General features: G+C 33.8%; 1 long non-coding RNA gene across 5 annotated transcripts; it reads right to left on the bottom strand.

Annotated features, from left to right (window-relative positions):
- Positions 1-340: 340 nt before the first annotated feature.
- LOC140032832 (uncharacterized) lies at positions 341-14,924 on the bottom strand. Of its 5 annotated transcripts, none has more exons than XR_011836721.1 (4): positions 13,706-14,924; positions 10,527-13,569; positions 2,289-2,997; positions 341-698 (listed from the first exon to the last, which is right to left on the bottom strand). It is a non-coding gene; the product is annotated as an uncharacterized lncRNA (long non-coding RNA). The 5 variants fall into 5 exon arrangements; XR_011836720.1 differs by lacking the exon at positions 341-698 and adding an exon at positions 1,427-1,850 and having other exon boundaries at positions 13,706-14,923; XR_011836723.1 differs by lacking the exon at positions 341-698 and having other exon boundaries at positions 1,427-2,582; positions 2,756-2,997; positions 13,706-14,919.
- Between the last annotated feature and the right edge of the window lie 252 nt (positions 14,925-15,176).

The raw sequence follows: 15,176 nt of genomic DNA on the forward strand, positions 1-15,176 counted from the left end.
TTAAGCGTCAAGTTTCGACAATGATGACAAAATAAATGTTAATAGAATGAGAATGCATGCAATACTGCCGCCGCGAACGGAGAAATAGCTCGTAGAGGGTTTTGTGAAGAAGATAGAGCAAAATTACTTACTGTATTCTTGATTTTGATCCGTTAGATCACCAAACCGCTGAGAGAGCTTTTAACGACTTATTTAGACCTTTGGATCATCGAATAAATATTTTGAGTTCTCGTGTTTTAGTAATTAAATGCTTTTGGGTGTATGGGTTCTCTTGTGTTTGAGTAATTAATAGTGTGTTTGGATTGCATTTTTCATGATTTTTCATGGAAAAATTACTGTAGCGATTTGATGTATGTGAGGGAAAAAGATAATAGGAAAATGTGATCACGAAAAATGACGTAAATGCTTTTGGGTCTAGAAACACTTTTTTAAAGCTTTTATACTCTGTTCATGGTGAAATTCTACTACTCTTCCTTCACTGCTCTGCTTTACGGTGAAATTCTACTCCTCTTTCGTGGTAAATCCCATAATCTGGCGTCTGTTCTCGTTGATCATAGTTTTCTAGAGAATGCAACTACATAAACAGCAATGCATTGCTCAGAGCATGATCAGCACAGCTTTGTGCTCTCCAAGAGATTAATCTTCCCCGATTTTCAATTGTTGAAGCCTTGCAGTGTATTTAATTTACCAGCAGCTACCTATGCAGACTCGTGCATGTTAAAAAGAATACATATGGTTACTTTATTATGCACTTTCCAGGAAAAGAAAGCGGCGTGCATTTAGAATAGGTACAAAAGTTAATATTATATTATTTTCTTTTGGTAGAATAGTTTCAAGATACTTGCTGCAAAATGTCCTTTGTGATGTGCTAATGCAAATGAAACACCTTGTTAAAATTCGTTTCTAAAAGAAAACAGAAATGCTTTATGATGGACTCACTTAAGAAGAATGCATATACTCCCAGACCAAGAACTTCGCAGTAAAGAATATTCTATTTGAAATCCATGTTACCTTGAAATCCTTAAACTAGGTAACCATTCCTGTGTATCTCTTTGATGCAGGTTTTGGTTCCCTAGGGTTGCATCAGAATTTGGTAATAGTATATGAGGATGTTAAAAAAATTTCGTGGTCATATTATTATTTTTCTTGGCCAAGTTTTAGCCTCCGGATGCAAGCCTAGAAGGCAGCTCCATCTTACAGGATCTTGATCTTCCAGGCCAGGCCAATCCAAGTGTTTCACATCTTGATAAACTATATGTGAACGTTGGAACACAATGCAAGAAAAAATTTATTTGAGTTAACTAATTTCATTCCAGATTGGGTCGTTTTGTGGTAATCTAATTGTTGAGAACCAAAACGTGTTATTGTCGTTAATCTTGGCTTAGATTTCCATTTCTGTCTTCCATCAAAACCAAAGCCAAATTCATTGACTGTGTTAAATAGTTTATTTTATTGTCTTCAAAAACAGATGAGAAAGGATTGCGGATTAACTGGATTCATATGCCCATTTGAGCATCAAGCTCAGGTTTACTGTTTGATATCGCTGCTGTTTTGCAAATTGGCTAGATAGGCCTATAGATAGCAGGTCAACTGATCCTAGAGACCCTCCCCCCCAAAACACCCACCAAAAAAAAAACCCAGTACCAAGCAGTAATGCTTCTATACCATTCAAAAAAAATACAAAAACCACCAAAATAAAGTTGACAAAATCTTTTATGGGGCTTCAGTTATTTTATGCAATCCTTGTAGTGCTCCTTTGATCTGATGAGAGATCACATCTAGAATCAGTAGAATGTAAGAGTTGCAACTTCCTCAATCATGGAGAGGAGGAGCCATTAGTCCCTGGTAGGCTGGTACAGGATATCATAAATCAATTCTGGAACAGTGCCTTTCTAAAAATTTTTGGAGATAAAAGATAGGACATATTGGTTTTTTTTTTTAATAATTTCTTTCTTGGTGCTACGATATCTAACTTATCTATTCCATGTTAAAATGAGCCAGGAGATTCCAATGTTCTGGGATGCAGAATTTTCATTATTATCCCTATACTCATGGTGGCAAGTCACATAAAAGATCATGTTTGGTTGCATGGTGAACACATTTCCAGATTTTAGAATGAGTATCCCCAAGATCCAAGCCTCCATAGCCCTTTTCGGCTAGATCCATGGCCAGGAAATATGATGATAAAAAAGTTTTGCATAAAACATATCTAAGCAGCATAAAACTACTCTACTAAGTAGTAATTGATCAGGGGACAAGAAGGCAGAGCAAAGAGAGACTACTACTACCTTATGACTTAGTAAGCAATTACTAAGTTCTGAATCCGAGAGAGATCTGAGCCTGAGAATAAGTTGTGGAAGAGGAGAATCCACAGGAAATCACTGGGATGGAAGACTGAGGCGGATCAAGATTTGATCGCTCAAAACATAAAATGACCAAAGATTTACCTCAAGTCTTCCCCAGTCTCCCACCCCACTAATTTCCTGAAGATTAAGCTCCCTTTCCCTCTCATTCCTCTTCTTGCGATACAAATATGATCATCGACTACTCTCTCTCTTTTTTTTCCTTTTCCTTTTCCTTTCCTGCACAGAATTTTATGAACAAGTGATGGGGTGTAGTAAGAGTAGAAAAAGGAAAGGAAGAAACTCTCGAAACCCATAGGAATGGGAGGACAGGGAAAGAAAAGCCGAATAAAAAACAAAAAGGATTATTCATATTCTAGTTTATTTTAGCTGCTTTTCTTGCCAAACCTCACATTTCCTCTGGATTTTCCAAGGCATCTTCCTTTCCTCCTACCCCTAATCACTTCTGCCGACTCGAGGCCAGAGGGGAATGCTTTGTCATATTCATTATCTGGAGGTGTCTGCAAAGTCCTTCACAAATCAGAGGCCCCCACCATTTCCATTGAATAATAGTCATTGTCGGCCGGCAGGTGTAAAGAAAGAGAGAAACCACGACGTGACTTCCATGTGCTGTCCTATTGTATTGCCTTGCTGCCTACCGAAGAAAAGCATCCAAGAATTGATAAAACCATTTTGTAAAATTATACTACTATGAGATTTATGGACATAATTCAAAATCATTCAACAATAAGTTTCTAACATTCCTCAACAAAAAAAATAGAAAATTAATATTAATTTCTCTTCATATCTGGTTTTTATGTCTTTTTCTTTTTCCTGTATTTATAAAATGCCAACGAAACTAACAAAAAAGGCATATATTCTAAAAAGGCTCATTGTCAAGGTGGTGGGGCAGCCTAAAAGCGCGTTGCGTAGCTTCAAGGCTGAAAAAAGTCGACCAAACAAATGGTGATGGAAAGGCCTGTGCGCACCTCGTGAGCTCCTGGTTCGTTGAATTAAATACACCGACGCAAGTCTGAGTCATCCGTCTAGATTCATTTGTACAGTCATTCAACCTCTAGTTTTACTTTCTTTTTTTTTAGTAATTATATAGATTTATCTTGTCTTGATTGTTTAAAGGGATAATTGCAGAAACCTCATGGGAGATTTCTAATACTAGCATTCACTGCCCTTGTGATTTAGAAAATAACACTTATCACTCTTGAACTTAAGGTTTGTGTTGCAGATTCAGTTCATGCCAGAAAAATTAACATTAAATTTTTTTTTTAAGGACTGAGATGAAAAATTTGTACCATATTTGCCTTCTATGCTGCTTGCCAAGTTATATTAACAGAGTAATGACAATATACGAAAAGCTATTAACAATTAGCAAAATTCAAGGGGTGTAAGTGCAATTGAATGAGATTTACCAACAATACATGAAACAACGTGGATACTAATGCTAGTTAAATGACTATATATCCAAGTTCTTGCAACAAAGTTTATAAAAAATATACGTTACTTTTAAATCTCTCTACTAGTAATATGAATAGCTATTGGTAGGGGTAACACAACTGTTTATGTTGTCAGCACCAATCATATACAAAATAAAATATCGCTCAACAATCAGCTAATTAATAGCATACTTAAACATCACTAAAAGTTACTGAGTATGAGATAAATCTAGTTACAAGTAATTAGAAGTGCATACTAATAAGATAAAATTGTCTTTAGTAAATGAAAGTACAGTAAATGTATTAGAACCACGTACTCAAACTACTGCTGCTGCTACTGATATTTCCAGATTATAGGGTTATAACCATATTAATGGGGTAGCAACTTGAGAAGTAGTAGTAGGCTGAACTAGAAAAGGTTTTGAAATAAAAATGACTTAAGCAGATATATTTGTGCAAGTTTTTTTTATACATACTTTAGTAAAAGCTCTAGAATTGCTTACTGGTCTTCCTCTATGTAGTTATATAAAAATAGACTTAAATTGTTTGGTTTGAAGAACATAATATATAATAAACATGTACGCCGTTTTTTCCTCTTAATTGGCACCGTTCCTTAGTTTGCTTACAATGGCTAATGATGCTAAAGCTCATAGGTAATCTAGTTTAATTAGTCACTCAATTTATAGACAAAAAATAATTTTTCTTTTCTAAAAGTCTTTCATTAAGTTTCTATAATTAGTTAGGGTATAAAAGTAAAATCATACAATTTATTGTTAGTAATAGGTCCAATTTCCTCCTAGGGGAGGTTAGTGCAATTTTAGAAATCATAGGGGAGATGAGTGCTAGTGTCAGAAACCTCAGGGGAGGTTTCTGCAATTATCCCTTGTTTACATATTGAAAATCTTCTTATATTCAGTGAAATCTTTTCATCCAATGGGCAAATTGAATTAGTTATATTTTTTTAGCTGCAAAGTTGTTTAAAGTATTCAAACATATTTGAGTTTTTTTTAGCTCGGGCTCTTTTAAACTCGACTTATTTATGTCATTTTGTTAAGCTCGAACTCAAATTTGAACTTGAAATTATTTTAATAAGCTAAACTCGAACACAATTTTTGACTCGTTACAATAAATTCAACTCAATAACTTGAAAGCTAAAAACTCAATTAAGCTCGACTCATTCAATAAGTCTTAAATTGTACCTTTAATATAATATAAGCTAGTCTAAGAGGAGTACCTTTAATACACTTTAAACTAGTCTTAGAGTACCACTAATATTATATGTAAGAATACATGCCTTGAACGTTGTATGTTTCGTCTTTCGAGACTTCTTTATTGTAACATGGTTTTTATTTTTATTTTTTTTAAAAAACCTACTAGGCTGTACAGAATTTTATGAACAAGTGATGGGTTGTAAGAGTAGAAAAAAGGAAAGGAAAAAACTCTAGAAATGCATAGGAATGGGAAGACTGGGAAAGAAAAGCGAAAAAAAAAAGGATTCAAATTCTAGTTTAGTTCAGTTGCTTTTCTTGGCATTCTTGCCAAACCTCCAAGGCTTCTTTCTTTTCTCCTACCCTTAATCACTTCTGCTGACTTGGGACCGGAAAGGAACACGTTGTTACTATGCATTATAGGGATAATTTCAAAAACATCCCTTGAGGTTTCAAATAATTTCACTTGGCTCCCTTCAGGTTTAAGAAATTACACTTACTTCCCCTGATATAGTAAAGTACCAAAGATACCCTTCACTTAGTAGACAATTCTCAATTTAAAGCAATAGATTTACAAAACCCAAAAAATTCTATTTTTCTATCTCTTGTCTACTTTTGCTCTTTTTTTTTTCTAGTTAATATACTACTATACCTTTTTTCGTTATCTTCAATTTTATGGATATTAGCAAATTGAAATTGCAAAATTAACAAAGGAAGCAAATTATGTGTCAAACTAGAAGGAAATGAAAAGACTGGCAGTAATAGAGAAATAAATAATAAAATTGATTATTGAAATAGGAAGAAGAAGCAAAGATGTGAAATTTGTTATATTTTGCTTGTTGTCAAGAAGCATATTTGTAAAATGTCAATAATTGCATAAGAATTTCTTTCATTGGACTATAAATTTTTTGCTATGATTTTATTGTGAATGTAGAATTTATTATCTACTTTTGAGATATTAATATTTTTAAGGTAATAAGAGAGTTGTAATGTTGGTTTTATGCTAGATTTACTTGTATTGAAAAGGTATTTGAGTGTTGAGATTTAATTTTAGAATATAAAATTAGTTGTCAATGATATGTGTGTGTGTTTGCCTATTTTTTGTATTTGTATTTTTTTTGTATGATAAACATTGATGCTGTATATGCAATTTGAGATCTTTTAGACAATTACTTAGATTTGGAACTTGTGATTGGATGGTTGCTAGAGATTAGGTTTGTCAATTTATGCAAAGTGTGGAAGAAAATGATTGAATATACTATGTTTTTCTTTTTTAGTTTTGTTAGAAAAGTGTCATTTAGGATTTTTGAGAGAAAATCTACTTTGTTGGACCTACATTGTTGTATATAAATATAAAAGTAGAGAAGGTCAATATAATTTTTAAAACTTGAGAGGAGCTCTCTGTAATTATTAAAAATCTTAGGAGTGATTTATGAAATTATCCCTTCATTATATAGAGATGCGTGCAAAGTGCATCATAAAGCAGAGGGCCCATCTGTCGTACCTTTGAATAGGAGTTTATTTGAAATAATTATTATAGCAAATTTTGTGATATGATATATATGAGATAAAAAATTAATTAAAAAATTAAAAAAAATATTAAAATTTGGGAAGTAAATTATTATTATTTTTTTCAATTCATCCCAATCCAAACACGCTAATCATCCCAATCCCAATCCAAAAAGAGAGAACCCACGATGTGACTTCCCCGTGCTATCCTATTGTATTGTCTTGCTGCCTGCAGAAGACAAGCATCCAAGAATTTTTTTTTTTGAAAATAATTACAATTGTGTAACCTATTTTATTTTAAACTACAAAGAAACGGAGTCCAAAGAGGCTTGTATTAGGAATTAGTATGTACACAAATCTTATTAGATCAAAAAGGATGCTTTGACATCATCCTTAAATTTTTTTTGTTGCAGCTAAATTTTGGACCCTCGCCTACAGCCAATCCAATCCACTGAGCCAAGCTCAGTGGTTAGAAAAACATCCAAGAATCGATAAAACCATTTTGTAAATTATACGAGAGTTATGGACATAATTCAAAATCATTTATCATTAAGTTTCTAACATTCATAAAAAAAATAAAAAAAAAGAAAGAAAGAAAGAAAGCAAGTTTCTAACACTTAACTCGAGCTAACATTCATTTCTCTTCATATCTGGGAAGATAGGTGTTTTAAGTCTAAATCAAATTATTTGATTTTTGCCTGGTTTTTAAGGCTGAAGTAATTAGTCTACCGGATGCTCATTCATCTTGAATTTTATAGGTTTCACTAAAGCAACAAAATTAAAGACATGTTAAAGTTGATTTGTGAAAGTTGCCATACAAAAGCTTAAAAAAAAAATGCCAAATTGGACCACATGTTTGTATGTCTTGGTAAATCCGTAAATGGTAACCTCAGGACCACATGGTTAGTAGCAATTAATTTTTTATGTGTTTAGTTGTATCTTTATTTTTTAAAATTTTTTGATTTTTTTTTTAGTTTGAGCAATTAGATTTATATTTTTATAATAAAATTTTAACTTTTTCAAGTTAAGTTGATGAAATTGTGAAGGTGGTGTTGTTGCTTATTATGGCATTGATGGAAGTTTGTTATTTAAATGGTTTGTCTTGAATATGAGTCAGACTCTTTGATGGACTTTTTTAAAGATTGTAAAAGAATTTCAATATTTATTTTATTTATTTTTGTGTTTTTATTTGTGATAATTGATGAACATTTGGATTGTATCTATTCATGTTTGTAATGAATTTATGAAAACTTGTGGTGAATTATGATATTTTAATTATGTTTATCATTCCAGGTTTTATGTATAACTTTTAGGAAATTTGTTATTATCTCAATTTAAATTTAGTTATGTTGGTGAATGCATTTTAAAAACTTAAATTATCACTAACCATGTTAAATTGGACATTAGGTGTCAAGTTCAAGTGTAGAATGAAAACCTGTGAAATACTTAACACTTAAGTTGCAAAAAAAAACAAAAAAACCAGAAAACAGGTGAACCGGCCGGGCGAACCGATCAGACTGCGAACTGGACCTCTCTCCGGTTGGCTGACCGGTTCGAGTTTAAAAACATTAATATGATGTATGTGCATTAAAAGCACGATGCGACTTCCCAGTGCTCTCTTACTGTTGGGGATGTAATCCAACCGAATTAGCCTCCAATATCTCGACTCGACTTGCAAGGAGGAGAGCTCGAGTTAAGGAGAGCTCGAGTTTCATTGCTCTTAGAACTTGAGCTTGACTCGCATGGATTCAAGTCAAAACGAACCTTATCGAGCTCGAGTCATAAAGATTTGAGGATTTCTTTTTTCTTGACAAATTTTAAGCCAAAAGATATTGTCGCCCTTCAAAAAATTTCAACCACTCTTATGAGTACAAGAGTAATTTCATAATAATAGTATATTAAAAAAATAAAATTTTAAAACTCGAAAAGGTTTGATGAACTTTTGAGTTTTGCTATCGAATACTTGAACTCGACTTATTTGGCCCGATCGAGCTACTCGAATTCAATCGAGTCGAGTTTTTGATCGCGTTACTCGCAAGCAACATGTGAATAGTTTGATTCGATTACAACTCTACTATTCTATTGTATTGTTGCCTATAGAAGAAAAGCATCCAAGAAGTGATAAACCATTTTGTAAATTATATGAGAGTTATGGACATAATTCAAAATCATTCATCAGTAAGTCTCTAACATTCCTCAAAAAAAAAAGTAAGTTTCTAACACTTAGTTTTATCAAGGTCGAACTCTAACTTAATATCGACGAGCTGCAAATCTAAAACTCAAACTCGAGCTCTCGAGCTTGAACTCGAGGGCAAGCAGCAGCAGCTGAAGCTCAAGTGGCTGAAGCTCAAGCACTTGAAGCTCGAGCACGAGCAGCTTGACCTCGAGTGCAAGCAGCTGCAGCTCCAGAATGAGCAGCTAAAGCTCGAGCTCGAGTGCTTAAATAAATAAAAAATTAAATGCTTCTGGGTCTATGAGTTCCCGTGTTTTAGTAATTAAATGCTTTTGGGTCTGGAAACAATTTTCTAAAGCTTTTATACTCTGTTTCATGGTGAAATTCTACTCTTCCTTCACTGCTCTACTTTGTGGTGAAATTCTACTCCTCTTTCGTGGTAAATCCCATAATCCGGCGTCTGTTCTCGTTGATCTTAGTTTTCTAGAGAATGCAACTACATAAACAGCAATGCATTGCCCAGAACATGATCAGCACAGCTTTGTGCTCTCCAAGAGATTAATCTTCCCCGATTTTCAATTGTTGAAGCCTTGCAGGGTATTTAATTTACCAGCAGATACCTATGTAGATTCATGCATGTTAAAAAGAATACATGGTTACTTTATTATGCATTTTCCAGGAAAGAAAGCGGCATCCGTTTAGAATAGGCACAAAAGTTAATTATTATTTTTTCTTTTGGTAAAATAGTTTCAAGATATACTAATGCAAATGAAACACCTCGTTAAAATTCGTTTCTAGAAGAAAACAGAAATGCTTTATGATGGACACACTTAAGAATGCATATATTCCCAGACCAAGAACTACGCAGTAAAGAATTTCCTATTTGAAATCCATGTTAGCTTGAAATCCTTAAACTAGGTAACCATTCCTGCGTATCTCTTTGATGCAGCTTTTGGTCCTCTAGGGTTGCATCAGAATTTGGTAATAGTATATGAGGATGTTAAAAAAATTTCGTGGTCATATAAACATTTAGTATAGTTAGGCAAGAATATGCATTTCCTGGGCAAGTTTTAGTCTCCGAATGCAAGACTAGAAAGCGTGTCCATCTTACAGGATCTTGATCTTCCAGACCATAAACTATTAATGCAAGAAAAATTTTATTTAATTAATTTCATTTGTGATTGGGTCGTTTTGTTGTAATCTAATTGTTAGATAACCAAATTTTCGAAGTGAAGCGTACAAACGTTGTTATTGTTGTTAATCTTGGCTTAGATTTCCATTTCTGTCTACCATCAAAATCAAAGCCAAATTCTTTGAATTTGTTAATAGTTCATTTTATTGCCTTCAAAAACGGACGAGAAAGAATTGCGGATTAACTGGATTTTGTCGTTTCATATGCCCATTTGATCATCAAGCTCGGGTTTACTGTTTGATATCGCTACTGTTCTGCAAATTGGCCAGATTAGCCTATGGCTAGCAGGTCAATTGGCTTAGATTTCTTTCTTGGTGCTACGGTATCTAACACATCTGTTTCATGTCTAATGAGCTAGGAGACTCCAATGTTCTGGGATGCAGATTTTCATTCTTATTCCTATACTCATGGTGGCAAGTCACATAAAAGATCATGTTTGGTTGCATGGTGAACACATTTCCAGATTTTAGGAGGAGTATCCCCAAGATCCAAGCCTCCATTGCCCTTTTCGGCTAGAACCATGGTCAGGAAATATGATGATGAGAAAGTTTTGCATAAAACATATCTAAGCAGCATAAATGATAAAACTACTACGCTAAGCAGTAATTGATCAAGTGACAAGAAGGCAGAGCAAAGAGAGACTACTACTACCTCATGACTTAGTAAGCAATTACTGAGTTCTGAATCCGAGACCGAGAGATCTGGGCCTGCAGAATAAGTTGTGGAAGAGGAGAATCCACAGGAAATCACCGGGATGGGAGGACTAGGGAAGACCAAGATTTGGTCCCTCAAAAACAAAAAATGACCAAAGATTTACCTCAAATCTTCCCCGGTCACCCATCCCACTAATTTCCTGCAGATTAAGCTCCCTTTCCCCCTCATTCCTCCTCTTGTCTTGCTATACAAATATGATCATCCACTGCTCTCTCCTTTTTTTTTTTTTTTTTCTTTTCCTTAATTTTCTGCACAGAATTTTATGAACAAGTGATGGGTTGTAGTAAGAGTAGAAAAAGGAAAGGAAGAAACTCTAGAAACCCATAGGAATGGGAGGACTGGGAAAGAAAAGCCGAAGAAAAACCAAGAAAAGATTCGCACTCTGTAGTTTAGTTGAGCTGCTTTTCTTACCAAACCTCCCATTTCCTCCGGATTTTCCAAGGCATCTTCCTTTTCTCCTACCCCTAATCACTTCTGCCGACCCGAGACCAGAGTGGAATGCTTTGTCACTATTCATTATATAGAGATGTCTGCAAAGTCCTTCACAAATCAGAGGCCCCCACCATTTCCATTGAATAATAGTCATTGTCGGCCGGCAGCTGGAAAGAGAGAAACCACGACGTGACTTCCATGTGCTGTCCTATTGTATTGCCTTGCTGCCTACCGAAGAAAAGCATCCAAGAATTGATAAACCCATTTTGTAAATTATACTACTATGAGATTTATGGGCATAATTCAAAATCATTCATCAATAAGTTTCTAACATTCCTCAACAGAAAAAAAAAAGAAAGAAAAATAATATTAATTTCTCTTCATATCTGGTTTTTTGTTTAAGTCTTTTTCCTTTTTCCAGTATTCATAAAATGCCAACGAAACTAATAACAAAAAAGGCATATATTCTAAAGGTGGTGGGGCAGCGTAAAAGCGCGTTGCGTAGCTTCGAGGCTGCAAAAAGTTGACCAGACAAATGGTAATGGAAAGACCCGTGCGCACCTCGTGAGCTCCTGGTTCGTTGAATTAAATACACCGACGCAAGTCTGAGTCATCCGTCTAGATTCATTTGTACATTCATTCAACCTCTAGTTTTACTATTTTTTTTTAGTAATTATATATAGATTTATCTTGTCTTGATTGTTTAAATTTTTATTTTGTTTAAATATTGAAAATCTTCTTATATTCCATGAAATCTTTTCATTCAATAGGCAAACTAAATTAGTTATATTTTTTTAGTTGCAAAGATGATCAGAGTATTCAAGCATATTTGAGTTTTTTCAGCTCGGGCTCTTTTAAATTCGACTTATTTATGTCATATTGTTAAGATCGAACTCAAATTTGAACTTGAGATAATTTTAATAAGTTAAACTCGAACACAATTTTTGACTCATTACAATAAGTTTAACTTGATAACTTGATGAATGGAACTGAAAAACTAAAAACTCAATTCAACTCGGCTCATTGAATAAGTCTTAGGGTCTGTTTGATAACATAAAAAAGTGTTGAATCTGAATTTTTCAGACATTCAGATGTTTTGAGTGTTTGATAAATGAAAATCTATTTGCTGAACTTGTTAAGTAGTTCTGAACTTGTGTGTATTTTTTTCAGCACAAGAATCCTAACTGAATGTTTAATTCTGATAGAAATCAATAGAATTACTTCAATTATCTTATCTTATCTATCAAATCTACCTTTGTTTGTTAATTATGTTCAAAATTCTTATCTAATTAAATAATCTAATATCCTCTATCTAATGATTTTCTATTTCTTTTTTCTCCCTTTTGAATGATTTTCACATCTTCTCTATACTCCTCATATAATATATTTCATCTTTTATATTAATTTGATTTAAAAATAAATATTATCATTTTCATACCTAACATTTTTAACTAATTAAATCATAGGTTCTATTTCTTTTTTGGATGAAAAGATATAAAGGCAAATTTATCAAATTTAACTTATTAAGCATTCAGTTATAAATGTTTATTAAACAGTATAAATAAGTTTAACATTAAAATTCAGACATTCATATATTTTTTTTCAGTACTTAAAATTCAGCAAATTAATTGTTTCAGTATTCAGATTTCAAAATTCAAAATTCAGACTTCAGAATTCAGATTCAGTACAGAACCTTAAATTGTACCTTTAATATAATACAAGCTAGTCTAAGAACAGTACCTTTAATACACTTTAAACTAGTCTTAGAGTACCATTAATATTATAAATTAGTGTCAGAATACGTGCCTTGAACGTTGCATGTTTTCGTTTTTCGAGACTTTTTTATTATTATTGTAACATAGTTTTTATTTGTATTTTTTTTTAAAAAAAAAACCTACTCGGCTGAATGAAAAATTATCTATCTCTTTATACATCTATTTAGTTTTATGTTTTGGCCTAGGTACAGGGCACTTTTTTCTTATGTTTGCTTCTAATTTTTTTTTAGTCTACGTTTGATACTTCATTTTGGTATTACTCAAGGACCATGCAAGAGGTAAATTGAACCTCTTGAATCACTACCTTTAATACAAATTACTCAAATATTACTGGGAGTTAAAATCACAAGACTTGGGTAAATACTCAAACTGGACTTTTTTTATTTTGCAGTTCATGATCTCATCTTTTTGCAGTCAACTCTGTTCATCTTGTTTTGGCTTTGTTCACAGGGGTGCTGTGGAAGGGTGTTTTTGGTTGATTTCATTACAAACCGGAAGAAATTTTTGTTTACTCTATCACATGGGATTTCTTCTTTTACCTCTACTCTATAAACCTCACGTGGTACTAGAGGAATATATATCACTCTTTGCCTTGGAAAAATTCAAAGCTCAAACAACTTTTTTGCCAGACGAATAACACAACTAAAATGAAAAACAAATTTCGAAGCTTTGAAGTTCACCAACTCAATGAATGAACTGAAATCATCTAACAGCCAATCAAGCATATCCTTTGATTTACTGGTCCCTGAAGAAGAACTCAAGTAACATGTAATCTGCAAAAAAAAAAAAGGAAAAAGGACAACCACAGCTCAAATCACATGGTTTATCTGACCATAAAATCATACTCTAGCATAAACATAGATCTGAATATAGAAAGGCAGAGATGATAAGATAACTGAAAGGTTTTACCATTGCAGAATATATGCAGAGCAACCTGAGATCTAAAAGAACAAGTTTGGGAAAGGGAGGGAACCCAAGAAATCACCGGCATGGGAGGCCTGGGAAAGGATATCATCTCCAACCTTCCAAATTTCTTTAACGCTTGGGCAAAAAAAAGTTAATTCAAGAAAACGGTTTTTTCAAGCGTATTCTTTCCAAGACCCCCACGCCAGCAATTTCTTGCAGAGATCCATCTGCCTTTCCCTCTTCGTCCTATCTTTCGACCATTGAACATATGTGAAGGGCATGAAGGGAACTGGAGAAACCTCAGGAAGAGACCATTGGGCTCGGGGGGGTTTGGTAACAGCCAATCTGTGCTATGAGTATTGCCTCCAAGGTTTAATATATAGCTGTAGCAGTTACCAATCCACCGACCCCCAAAAGCTTTTCCTCCACTTCCATCCTATCCAGTTCTTTCTAGATCTAGAGTGTGGTATACTTGGCTTTTTAGTACTGATTCGGATTGTAAGAAAGAAATGGTGGCTGAAGTTTGTTTGGTGCGGTCCTGGAGTAGGGTGGTCCAAAACCTACTCGGAAGTCTGGTACCAAATAAAAGAACAAAGGAGTCTAAAATAGCCGCCCACCGAGAAGAATTTTTTAGAAAAATGAAAATTAAGAAATATAATAATCGTATTGACATCGTATGGATCACGGGTATGGTTTTGGATCTCAAAAATCTTGTACTGCTCATGTTAGATGTTTCTAGTTGGATGAAAAGAACGCTCCTAAATAAATAAGGCCTCTCCTTACAATTCAACAACAACAGTGAAGAAATTATACAGTTCCATTCAAACTCATCAGTGTCAAAAGGGATGCAAATGATTTTCTGAAGAAGCTGCGGTATAACGTCTCAACAGGGTCACAGCCATACCCTTTTTTGGCTGTGAATTACTGAATTTATTAGTTTTAGAGTATGGTCTAATAACATTTAATACTTTTAACAAGCTGTGGTAAAACATCTGAGCACAGTGAACCCATATAATGAATGGACTTCCTGCTCGTTTGAGAGCCCAGAAAAAATGCTATTGGTGTGATGAGAAAGGTTTCTTTGAGAGCCTCTATTTCTTTCAATTGGGCTCAACGAAGTGCTCATATTTTCCAGCACCAATCTAAAGCCCACCAGCAAATCAACAATGCTGTCAAGCGGAAGTTAGCATATACTTCACTTTTGCTCAAGTCAAGTACAGAGATGTTCTTGACCCTTGGGAGATGCATTCAACTTGATTATTGCTACCTTTTTTTTTTTAATGGATAATATATAGTTCTCTTCTCTACATAGGCAAGCTTTTTAAATCCAACATTATATATACTTTTTGGCCTGTTTTACTTGTTTTATACTACTGAAATTCTTACCTCTCCTATCCTCCAGTTGTTTTAGACATCATTAGAAACAAACATCTACTTCGTAATTTTTTCCCCTCTTATTAATGCAGCTTGCCTT

This window comes from Coffea arabica, unplaced genomic scaffold (genome assembly GCF_036785885.1).
Source record: "Coffea arabica cultivar ET-39 unplaced genomic scaffold, Coffea Arabica ET-39 HiFi ptg000200l, whole genome shotgun sequence".
In the NCBI taxonomy this organism is placed as follows: domain Eukaryota; kingdom Viridiplantae; phylum Streptophyta; class Magnoliopsida; order Gentianales; family Rubiaceae; genus Coffea; species Coffea arabica.